The following is a 12,359-nucleotide window of genomic DNA, read 5'->3' as shown; positions in this document are numbered from 1 at the left end:
AGGAAGTAATCCTAGAGAAGCAATCATCTCTGAATAACACAAGGCCCAGCTACATTTATACTCCTGTTGGTTTTCACGTCAGGTTAGCCTACAACTTGCTTGCAAAGGATCTGGTTTGGCTTACCAGAGTCTCACTCTGGAGTCTGTAGACAGGAGCTTTAGCAGGTGATAACTGTGTCTCCTAATGCACCTCATTCTCCCTTTGAAAATGCAGACATATATACATATATAGATCCTATAGTTGAAGGAATATACTTACCGTCGGATCATCTGGGTATAGCTTAAAATGGTATTGATCTAAGTACTAGTAGTAGTATTAATCTAAGGTTAGGAAGAAATCACATACATAGTTTCTAATTTCTCTTTTGTTACTGTATATTTGACCAAGGATTGCACACACCCAGTTTGTGTAACCAGCTTCCTAATCACATACCAAGATCAGTAATATTTCTGTGTGACTGAAAGGTTTCTGGGAATTCAGCCAAGTTGTGAGTTCTGTAAAACTAGTCTGTATTCACACAAAAGATATGATAATTCATCTCATTTAAGTATGTCCAGTGTGGACATACTTAAAACTACAGAAAACATATTATGCCTTATGGTGTCTGTCAAAAGTTATTGTCACTGAACTAGTGGTTTATCTACAGAAGGAAGAGGAGAGGGACCTCACATCTTTTTCTGTGAATCATGTCTGATAAAAATTATGCTTTTTTTGTTTAACAGCAAGCGTTTTGATGGTAGCAGCATAAACCTCAAACTGATAAGATACAGTTAACCTTGTTAATATGAAACTTGCAGAAACAAAACAGAGTAGGAGGCAGAAAACAACTTGCAATTCCAGTTACTCCATGTATTTTGTGACAGCAATAAGTCACTGAAAGCCTGACTGGGAGGGAAGGAGAGGTGAAGCCTGCCCACCGCCTCTTGTTTTTGTTAGCTTCAGATAGCATTGTGGATGCTTCAGTGCTGATCAGTTCCCCTGATCTCTTCTATCATCCCCTTAATTAAAGTCCTACTTGCCTTCCTGCCACGCTGAAGTTCGCAACTACAGTTGAGATGACAGATGAGAAAAGCTTGTCAGGCATTACCCTGCCAGATGATGTGGAAACATCTCCTGCATCTACAACTAGTTGCTAATGGGAAAGCCACAACCCCTAGCTTTCCCAGCAAGTTAGCGCTGCATGACAGAGTGTAATTTCTTAAGCTCTCTGAAATCCTTAGCATGAAGTCAGTATGGCAGGCAAAGATCAGCAAACCCACCAGGTCTCGCCAAAAACTGTGCAGCCTTCGTTGACGTCAGACTCTGATTTCAGGGTATGGTTCCTCATTGTTTCTAAGTACCAGTTATTTGGATGAAGAAAATAATTATAAATGTAGTGAAACAATGAGTATATTTGACAGAAGCAGCATATTCCCAGTCTGCAGGAAAACTCTTTTCAGAGGTTTTAGTTCTATTTCCTTGGGGGGTTAATTGTTGAAACAGTTCCCCTTTCTTAGTTTCTAGATCCTGTGTTTTACTGGGCAACGCATGCTCCTGAGGCAAGCAGCGAGGCCTGTCCTACTGAAAAGAAGTTAAATCTTGGTACAGCATGGAAACCCCAGAAGAGCCCACATGTGACAGGTTTATGACCAATTTATCCCATTAACTAGGGAATGAACTGGGTTACTGTATGACAGGTAGCTTAACAGTCATCCTGGCCCAAATAATGCAAAAGCTGATACAGGACTCACAGCAGTCAATATGGTTTTATGTAAGTTTTGTTACCCTGGGGGAGAGGGCAGTACTGCAAAAGAGAGTTGGTAAAGACTGTGATATAAGTACACCTAGAATTATTTAAGTACTTGGCACTTAATTATCACCTTAAGTGTTGCATTACTCTCCTCAAAATATGGGTATTATGTAGCATAACCCAATACAAAGTTTAGGAACCAGCCAACAATCTCACAATAGTTTCCATTAGGAAATCACTGTGGAATAAGGGTGTTATGGGAGAAGTCAGTGACACTTGGTTGTTTCTATTCAATGTGTAAAATACTCCGATCATAGCTACAGAAGGTGGGAGGCAGTAAGTACCAATAATCCCATGCAGCTCTACTGGATAAGCAATTCAGAATGAGCTCCTGATGTGAAACACGGGCATAAGAACTTCTCCTTAGATACATAAGCAGAAATAAGAATCTTCCCAGGTCTGTGGGAAGGATCGTGGGAAAACACACCATTTGAGGTACTACCTGTTAGAAGTTCAGATTGTAACATGGGAGACATCATAGATTTTTTAAAAGCTACAATCCCAATTAGATTAATTGCAGTAACAGATAGAAAAAAATCATTTTCTCATACAGACTATTCAGAAGTGCCTTGATTTTCATGTGACCCCTTATGAGAGGGGAGATAGCTGTATGCAGGGTGTACTGGAGAGAAACGTTTCAAGAACTAATGCCATAAAGCTGAAACTGGACAATCTGAGTTGAGATCAGTGTGGGAGCCTTTTATGCAACTACTTTCTAACAAGACGTAGGAACAAGCAGAACAAGGAGCAGAGTAGGTGATGGGTGCGATGTTAACTGGGTGCATGCCTTGCCTGGGCTAAGGAGGGAGGCAGCCGAGACAATAACCCTTCCCCGGCTGGGATGGAGGCTTAGTCTGAGCCATCTGCCTGGGCTTTGAGATCTGTGAGTCCCTCAATACTCTGTTCTGCCAGAGGAATGTTCCTTCCTCTTCAGGCCTAAGGGCACCACTTAAAAATCACTTTAAAAGTTTTGAATGAAGGCCTGAATCTGTATTTGCTCTGGTTTGAGGAAGGCCTTCACTCGTTAGTGTTACAAGAATTCATTATTATAGGACTAAACCCCATGCTCTCGTTTCAGGGTAGAAAACACTGCACCATTTGTACTAATCTGAACTCAGGAAGCTGTTCCAAACCCCAGCTGCATGACCTCTTGGATTTGTCATTTCCTTAAAGTAATTCTTCTCCCTGCCAGTTACCTCCTAAACTGAAGCACGCATCTCCCTTTTCCGTCTGTTGTGATGCTGGAAGAGCACCCTGCTTTTCCATGACAATTTCTGTTAAAGCACAGTGCTTCTGTTAAGGTTCACACATGCTCCTGTTGAAAATGCATGGCTCCTCACACATGACAATTCAAACCTGCACATAGTGCACCAAGGCATCTTCCAGAATGCAGCAAAGGGCATCTGAAAAGAATTCAGATGAGCTATGCTCGTTTTCAACATCTGTCAGTGTTGTAAGACACACACTGTGCTGTGGGTGTTGTGTAGATGTGTGTCTCAGCTGAGGAGAAAGTCTGCAAACAGAAGGGAGAGTAATTACTACGTATCATCTATCAGATACAAAGAACATCTGCCAACTCAGATGTGCTTCTCAGTGATACAAAATACACTGTTTAGGACTGCTCATATAGGACTGGTTTCCTTGGTCAATTTGCTGCACAAGAGGAAAAGGTAACTTGGATTCTATTTGAGTTCTGTTCCCCCTATTCCAATGGGGAAACAACAGCTTTCATAAACCCTAATATAATTCAGTTGCAAGTCAACAGGTCAATAAAAGTTATACAGCATTGCTTTTGCCAAATCAAACATATTAGTCATGTTGACTAACTCTGCATTACCTAATAGCTGCTCAATGAATTAAATGCAGTGTCTAAATAACCCATTTACGGTAAGACTGATGTCCTGAATAACTTTGCCATGTGTGACGTGGATCCTAAACACAACTTGTAAAGCTGAGACCTAGATTTGGACCCAATTTCAACAAGTAGACTAGGACTATCAATCACAGCAGTTTGATCTTCACAGCTTACCTTAAAGAACTTTCTTCCACCAATGAGATTCTGGCCTCTCACACTGTGTGAATGGGTTTTGGTTTCACTGTAAAATAAAAACATTCATATACTAAAATTCTTTTGTTTTCCAAGTTCTCAATTAATAAAAGATTGCTGTGAACATTTTAGATTAATGAACTACAGTTGGGCAATACAGTAATCAGAAATGTTTTGATCAAGTATAATACAAGCATTTCAGATTTCTGAATAGATGCCTATAATACCCAATAATCACTACCCACCGATGGGATGGACATAATAGAACCTTCTTCATAAAATATCCAGAATCATTGAATTAACTTATTTTTACACAACTGGAATAAATTAGATAGGGAATAATGCCTTTAGAGTTATCTTCAGGAATGTAACCTTAGGCATTTCTGTAATATTTATCAGATAAGGTGGCAAAGATGAAGAGATAAATTTTGTAGAACTACTTACTATGGGAAGAATTTGGTTATCCTCTATAATTACTGGATTTCTGGTTAACATTAGGCTCAGTCTGAGATTATCATGTAGAAAAGCTCATTTTTATGATGTGAATTGCCGCCATAGAATCAAGTGTGATGGATTATACTGTCCCTGCTTTCCCAGCAGTATTTGACAATATTAGAATTTGACAGACATGATATTCCTTTCTTGAAATCAAAAGCCCACACAAACCTTAATTTATTTAACCAATAGAAAAGCTTCCCAAAACTTCTGTGAACAAATGTGCAGTTAAAAATAGAAGGAAACAAACCAGACTGAAATTTCTATACTCCATTCCAGAACAGATGTATCGAGTAATCCAATGGGACTTCACACCAGTAGGAGACAAGAGCAGAACTACTCATGGCAGAGAGGAAGATATTGTGCAGAACTGTGATTGTACGTAAAAACAATGAATCACAACCAAGACAAGAGCAGGTGTATGGAAAAGCCTATATTGCATGAGTAGAAAAGACAAATGGAATGAGAAAGTAGCTGTAGAATGCTACTAAGGAGATAGTAGAGGACTTCAAATACATTCTAAGAAAAGCAGAGTGCTATGATTAGAAAGAAAAGCAAATACTGCAAAAGTCACTAACAGGCGACTGAGAATTGCAGTCCTTGATAGATGTGGGTTGCCTTGTAGGGAAAGAAAAGAAAGCAATTTGGTTCCTAGCAATGGATTTAACTTCTTACTGAAAGATACAGAAAACCACTAGAAAGGGAACAATCTAGAGGTGATTCCAGCTCATTATGAAGACATTCTGAAATAAGTAATAGGAGAACCAAACTATGTTTAACATGAGTCCTCACCTAGTCATTATCTAGACAACTGCAGTTTCTGTGTCCAAGTATTGGATAATGTCTTGAGAGTAGGACCTGTGTTAGAGGAAGGCTCTGAATGTCCTGAAGGGGAAAAACAATTGGGTGCCAAAGTTCTTTGAAACCCTGCTGTAACTCTTTGGAAAGGCTGATCCTTGCCTTCTATGATCTTGCCTCCAATAAAGTAAGACACTGAAGCCCACCAGACATTTGTGTCCTCCATACAAAAGTGTGGCGAGCTGGTAAGGAGCAAACCCATCTGCTAAAGAATTTGTCAATACTTGGCACATGTTAATGGCTAATTTTATAACTAAATTGTTTAACAAATCTTAGATCATGGCATGGTTTTGCTAGTTAAGACTGGTAGAAGCAAGTGAGGCCCCTAGAAATAAACAGCCATAGGAATCTACTGATCACCATGCTCCCAAAGGGAAGTAAGGTCTCAGACTGGCTCAACAAGTTTTGCATTCCATTTAATGATCCATTCGGTGGCTCCAGGTCCTGGCTCTCAGCTGGAGCAGTGAATGTTCAGACCTGGAATTTCCTGTGCTCCAGCCAGCAGCCAGCCAAGAGCACACCAATGCCCTGGGTAAGAGGGGACAAAGAAGCTCATTTACTGTGCCCTGGGAGTGTGTTCCAGAAAGGGGCTCCCACTTGTGAAATACGGAATACAACTTCTAGAAATGCTGTATTAACTATGCCACTGTTATCTATGAAATTCACACAGGTGTTCATCCTTTGATATGGACATACTTTCTTGCACATGACCCAGAACATAGGCTGTGGTATAGCCCTGCTTTACTGAGAATACATACTCGCATGTGGAGATGATCTGTATAGTAATTTTACTACAAAGGAAAGCACTTGGCTCTTTACAGCTGGATTTCTTTCGCTGTGTTCCAAATTCCCTGAGGAGCATGTTGATTCTGTTTACCTGCTTTGACTCAACCTCAGTAACAAAACTTCCTTCAGACTGCTGCTTATGAACACAGCCACACATGCAGCCATATAAATATTTACACCAAGGGCAAAGTACTCTGAACAAATTCTTCATAAAGCAGAAAAGATAAGCACAATGTATAAGGTAAACTAAGGCCTCTGTATCAAACAGCTCTTCACAAGGATGTCTCCCATAAGAAATCACTACTCCTTATGGTTTATAGAAAGAACTGCCTGTAAAATAAAGTCATGGTCACACTTCAGTTATCTTTGGGAACAGCTGTGCTGGAGGCTCTCAGAAGGACGTGGCCATACTAAGTCTTCCCTGTGCTGGTGTGAGTTAGCTACAGATTAGGTTGGTCATGCCAGCAGTGCAGCAGTGGCAGTGTGAGAAAAGAATATCTATCTAATACACTGGGCTTCATGCTACTTGTGTGAGTATAGCAAATGTATCTATTTTTCTAATTATTTTCTTCATTTTATAGCTATGACAGCAATGCTTGCTGTGTACCACCCCTAATGCAAAGGACCTAACATCCATCCAGTAGATGGAAACTCTCCTGCAATAATGTGATCACTCTGCAGCCTCGAGGCTGCAGTCTGGAACCATTATCTTGAAGGATTCACCAAAGCTTAAAGAAAGCATCCAGTGGCTTCTCCTCTTTGCTGCAGCAGCCAAAATGTATTTTCACACAGAGGAACGCCCTTCTCCCCCTGGTGTTGCTTGGTGATCAGTAGATTAACTGCAGGTTACCAAGTCTCTGGAAATATTTCCATAATTTACATACAAGCTGAAGAAGAGATAAAAAGGAAAATATTAAAAAGACATAGGGTTTTGGCAAATAGATGAGAGAACAGCAAAATAACCAGACTGCAGCACAGTGTGTACTTCTGACATTCCTGACAGGCACTTTTACATTACGCATCCTGCACCTAAAATGAGAGTCTTAGGAAAAGACCTCTCTGGAGAGTGCAGATGTCCACTGCAAGAGCTCTCCATCAAATAACAAGTATTTCACTTCCACACATCTATGCCTTATTTCTAAACAAAAATTCCTAATAACGGACATTAAGATTGCAGGGAACTCCGATCAGAAGTGCAAGATCCCTCACCCACTGAGGATGACCTCACACTGTGCTCATTGTTAAGATGGTAGCAGCAGTGGGCTGCATGGGGTTTTTCAATGTAAACAACTGTCAAGTAAAATATCCGTCATGGTTTCTCTATTTTCTATGTTTGGCATAAAAAAGAAACTATCATGAGTGGACTGTGTTACATACCACGCCAGGAAAAATCACAGGTGCTGCCTGAATGGATAATCATTCCATTATCTAATAAATACTATTTATTGTGAAGGGGAATGAAAGACGGATTCAGTTTAATGCACAGAGTAAGGTTTGTTCCCCAGGCCAGACACATACTTCCTCTGTGAGCTGGAAAAGTTATTTAATCTGTCCTGACTCATGCTCAGTTGTGAGTATGAAGGGTAAGGGAGCTGCTGAGATGTTGTGAATATCATGTATCTGTCTGTTGTTACACTGCTAGCTCTAAGGCAGTGATAAATTAATTCAAGCAGTGGACAGCAGTTCTTTCTCAGAAAAGATGTTAACAGGTTCAGCTGATTCAATTACCAGTACTCGAATGGGCAATGCAAAACAACACCCAAACAAACCCCAAGCAAACCACTGCTTTGAGAACCCATCTGGACAAGATCCAAGCAGGGAAAAGTGGAAAAACAGCTTCACTGGCTGGTTACACAGGAGTCATGGAAGCACCTAAGCCTCTGTTTGAGAGATTTGTGTGTAGAAATGATTGTACTGTAACTCAATAGGGAATCACTGCTGAGTATCTAACACGTCATAGGTCTGACATTTTGGCCACTGCTACTTAACATTTTTGCCAGTTATATTAAAGATAATGTGACATAATTACAGATAGTTTGCTAATGACAAAGAGGATGATTCACTGACAGACAGTATCTGCGGTTGCTTTTTTAGTTGACTAAACATGAAATGTGTATTAACTGCAAACATACAAACAAAGTATGTACTAACATGTAAATATATGCTCACATATATGCAGGAAGGAACACAGGCTGAATTCACAAGGAGTTCATGCTGGAAAATAGTTTTCAATCTGATGGTAGATCTAACTTCCTCATACAGTCACATCCTAAAGTAACAAGGGCTTCATTTTTACTCCATAAAAAAACCCAAAACAACCAACCAGGTACTAGAGGGAAGGTTATTACTTCTGCTTTTAACCTGTTTATGGCCACAACAAAAATACTCTCTTGCCCCATTTCTTGTGTCCATAATATAAGGAGCTTTTGAAGTGTTCACATTGTAAAGTATGTGTGTAGGGTGTCTTTGTGCTTACACAGACCAATACAGTGAATAAGTTTTCATAAAGGACTACAGGAAGCATCTGGTATTAACCCATCTCTCACGCTCTTTTAATATGAAATTCAGCTTTGCCTTTTGATATCAAAATCTATGTTCCGTCTACTGTGGGACAACATTTTCCCCATCATGACTCTTCACAGTACAAAAAAACCAACAAAGAGTCTGCAAACACCTTTACTTGACCACACAATTGATGGCATTTCATATGCTGAAGTTTGTTTACTACTATGTCTAGATTCATATCAGTTACAAAAACATACAGGAGAGTTGGCAAAGTGAACTCAGAGGAAAAGCCTCAATTTGTCCCATCATCACAAACCAATTCATTTCCACAGTGAAATCTGACAGCTTTGCCTCTGCATAATGTGGCAACGTAACCCTGTTCTCATATTCAGAGCCAGCATCTGCAAACATCTCTGTCTCCTAGACTATAACTGGGACTAAACACCTAAAATTAATACAGCCAAGTGCTATCCCTTGTTTAATTGATCAGAAGGACTGATGCACATCATTTGGAATGAACATGAACACTGGCTCCAAGAGGTAATTTAATGAAACACAATAGGTCTCCTGAGCATTTTTGTTGGTAATTAGGGTCATAAAGGTACAGGGAATGATTTCAATCACCCACTGCCCATCACAAAATTACAGATAATTTAATAACAAAGTAAACAAGAATATAATAATGGCAGCGCAATACAAAGTTAGCTTAACAGCTAACTAGCATTTTCAGCTTGCTAGTCAAAACCATGCCCTCAGAGATGCCCATATATGCTGCTCTAACTCAAAAGCAACTTGAATTGAAACTGAAGCATTTAAAACATACCAAAAGACAGGCAAGCACTTCCACTCAGGGTTAGGAATACAAGTAGTAGTATCTACTGCCATTAAATGCAACTACAGTAGAACATATTCACAATCAAATTAGGGTCACTTAAAAGGATCCTGGCTAGTTTAAATACTTTGAATGCTCTAGTTTAGTTTAACTAATGAATCTTCTGCATTTACAAAAAGTATACATCAAAACAGCGAGAAAGATTATCTTGTGTTTAAGAGAAGTGCATGGAATACAGGCACTTGTATAGTTCTCAGCTCTTGTAGTCAGCAGATCTAAAGGAGTTTTCAATCCTGCAAACTCGTATGATTCATTTCCAAAACCAGGAGCAATTCCACTGTATTTGACTGGCAATGCTGAGCAGACTAAGTGTCAAAGCTGGTAGTTGAAAAGACATGTATGATAAACTGATTAAAGAAAACATCATCTATCTTTCACATAAGTTAACTTACCAGGCACTCACAATGTAAGAGTGGCCCTCCCACCCAAACTGAATGCATACAGTAGTCTTGTCTGGTTAAACAAAACAGTAAAATGTGCAGGAAATTAGTAAGCACATACTTACGAATATGTATCTAATACATACTAATTTGTTTCTTTAGAATGTGATCTCAATTCTTCTTACTTGTCTCACCATTGCTAAGTGGGAAATGTAGCCATATGACAGCTTCCCTCATCTTCCTCATTTTGATTACAGGGATAATAATGTCTAGTGGGATGCTTTAACTCAAGATGTCACATCCAGCCAAATTCCACCCAAAATACCTGCCGCTCCCGTTTCCTAAGAAAGGCAGTGTTACAGAACAGCTTACTGACCTTCATGTCACAAATTTCAATTGCTTGAGTTTAGGCAGGCAAGCAGATTCCAGGAGTACCCATCTATGCTCATAGGTCAACATGTAGTGTGCGTAGGTGGAAAAGTCCAAACAACAAGAGGGAAGTAAATCATTAAGAAATACTACCTAAGAAATACCTATACATAGTCAATAATTAATTGACTCATTCTCCTATCAAATTATCTGTGTTTCCTGGGAAGGAGTTGGGACTCGTTTGTGCATTGCCCTCAGGATTGAAGCCCAGAATGGAAGTGTTTAGACAGGAAAATCCTTAGGAAAATGCTTATTGGTTAAGCACATAGATAGAATCATAGAATGATAGAACAGTCAGGGTTGGAAAGGACCTTGAGATCATCTAGTTCCAACCCCCTTGCCATGGGCAGGGACACCTCATGCTAAACCATGTCACCCAAGGCTTCGTCCAACTTAAGTATGAGGAAGAACTCCTTTACATTGAGGGTGACAGAGCACTGGAACAGGCTGCCCAGGGGGTTGTGGAGTCTCCTGCTGGAGACATTCAAAACCTGTCAGGACATGCTCCTGGGTAACCTGCTTTTGGTGGCCCTGCCTTGGCGGGGGGGGGGGGTGGACTAGATGGTCCCCAGAGGTCTATTCCAACCCCAACCATTCTGTGGTTCTGTGAAAGCATAATAATGTTACAGAATCATGGGTTCCATTTTACTTAACACAGGGCTGAAATCTTAGCTCCTTGTCTGAGGGCACATAAAGTTTGACCACCTCGTTCAGTTCTGCCAGTGTTACATGCCGTTTCAAACACTCACATCCATTCATCCACTTCTGTCAAGTTAATGGCCAGTAATTTGAAAATAATGTAAAAATAGTTAAGTTAGGTATTACTTATAAAGCAACCCTGCCTTGTAGCGCACACACCTAAAGACGTATGCCTACCTCGCACAATGCTGGGCCAACAGGAGCCTGTTTACTGCATGACTTGCAATGTATCTCACAGTAAATGAACCCAAACATAGAAGCAGGGATGCTTAAATTTATCAGAGGTTATTTTCCCTTTTTCATTAGATGACAAAATATTTTTTTTAATATTCTCTAAACCTTCAGACTTTCAGGAAGGTCTAAGGAAATGCCATTATTTATTTGATTTTTAGATAGTAAGGGAGTAAAAATTCTCCATTCTGATTTGCTGTATTTTTTTCCCCAAGATTCCCAAGTTTAGAAACTATAGACTGTAAAAACACAAGAATGTTTTCCAACTCCACGGGTTTATGGAAGGGCAACAGAGCTGTGCTGCATTCCAGACAGCCAGCCACCACCGTACTGGATTCACATCAACCAGAATATGGAAAAGTAATTATTGCAGAGACCCAAACCTTTGTGAAATAATGGTAACTGTTCAGTGATGAAAGGTGCCCTTCAGAAGGAAACTCCCAGGCAGCCTTCGCTGCGTCCAAAGTTAGAGGGAGCAGCATTACTACAGGGGATAGATAGCGGTCAAAGAGTTCATGCTTGCTGTTTGGGTGCCCGCTTTTGAAACGGGTTAAAACCAGCTGGTGGGAAAGCTTCTGGATTTCAGAGGGATGCTGCCGCTCACAAGGAAGCTACCCGGGACCCGACTGTCCTTTTGTTGTTGCCCTGCCTGCGTTTATCTTCTCGAGAAAGGTTCACTGGCTTCTCCTAGAGAGAACCAAAACCGGCTGCGTACGGACGCAACTTGCGAAAGGCACAAAGCAAGCAAGAACTTCACCGTTCCCAAGGAACCCCTAGCTGTCTGCCCTGCTCAGCGCCGACCTCCCCCGAGAGTCACACTCGGCGGGAACGGCCTCCCACAGCCGCAAACGACAGGCAGCGAGGCCGAGAGCCTTCATCCCCACTCTGCGGTGCGGATCGGTTCGGTTCGGTTCGGTTCGGTTCGGCTCGGCTCGGCTCGGCCCGTCCCGTCCCGTCCCGTCCCGTCCCGTCCCGTCCCCTCCCGTCCCCTCCCCTCCCCTCCCCGCCGGCGTTGAGCGCTCCCTTCTGCCCGGGCCCGTACACCCCCCCGCCTCTTCCCGCAGGTCCAGGGCAGTGTCAGCGGCACAGCGGGGAACAGGCACGGCCCCCATCTAGGGCGCAGCGCAGGCCCGGGAGGCCTGACCCGTCCCCGGCCCCGTTGCCATTGCTCTCCCCGCCCCCGGGCAGTGTGTGCGGAAGCGGCCTGAGCGCAGAGCTGGCGGCGCGCGGCATTGTGGGAGCAGGGG

The 12,359-nt window shown here is 41.6% G+C and overlaps 1 long non-coding RNA gene across 1 annotated transcript; it reads right to left on the bottom strand.

The window, feature by feature from the left end:
* Positions 1-9,004: 9,004 nt before the first annotated feature.
* Positions 9,005-10,449, bottom strand: LOC133209727 (uncharacterized). The gene is made up of 2 exons (XR_009724742.1): positions 10,130-10,449; positions 9,005-9,691 (listed from the first exon to the last, which is right to left on the bottom strand). It is a non-coding gene; the product is annotated as an uncharacterized LOC133209727 (long non-coding RNA).
* Between the last annotated feature and the right edge of the window lie 1,910 nt (positions 10,450-12,359).

This window comes from Neopsephotus bourkii, unplaced genomic scaffold (genome assembly GCF_033783945.1).
Source record: "Neopsephotus bourkii isolate Nb327-2 ecotype Australia unplaced genomic scaffold, CSIRO-AGI_Nbou_v1 NB_359, whole genome shotgun sequence".
NCBI lineage: Eukaryota > Metazoa > Chordata > Aves > Psittaciformes > Psittacidae > Neopsephotus > Neopsephotus bourkii.
Note: the sequence above shows the minus strand (reverse complement) of the source record. Positions and strands in the feature narration are given on the sequence as shown.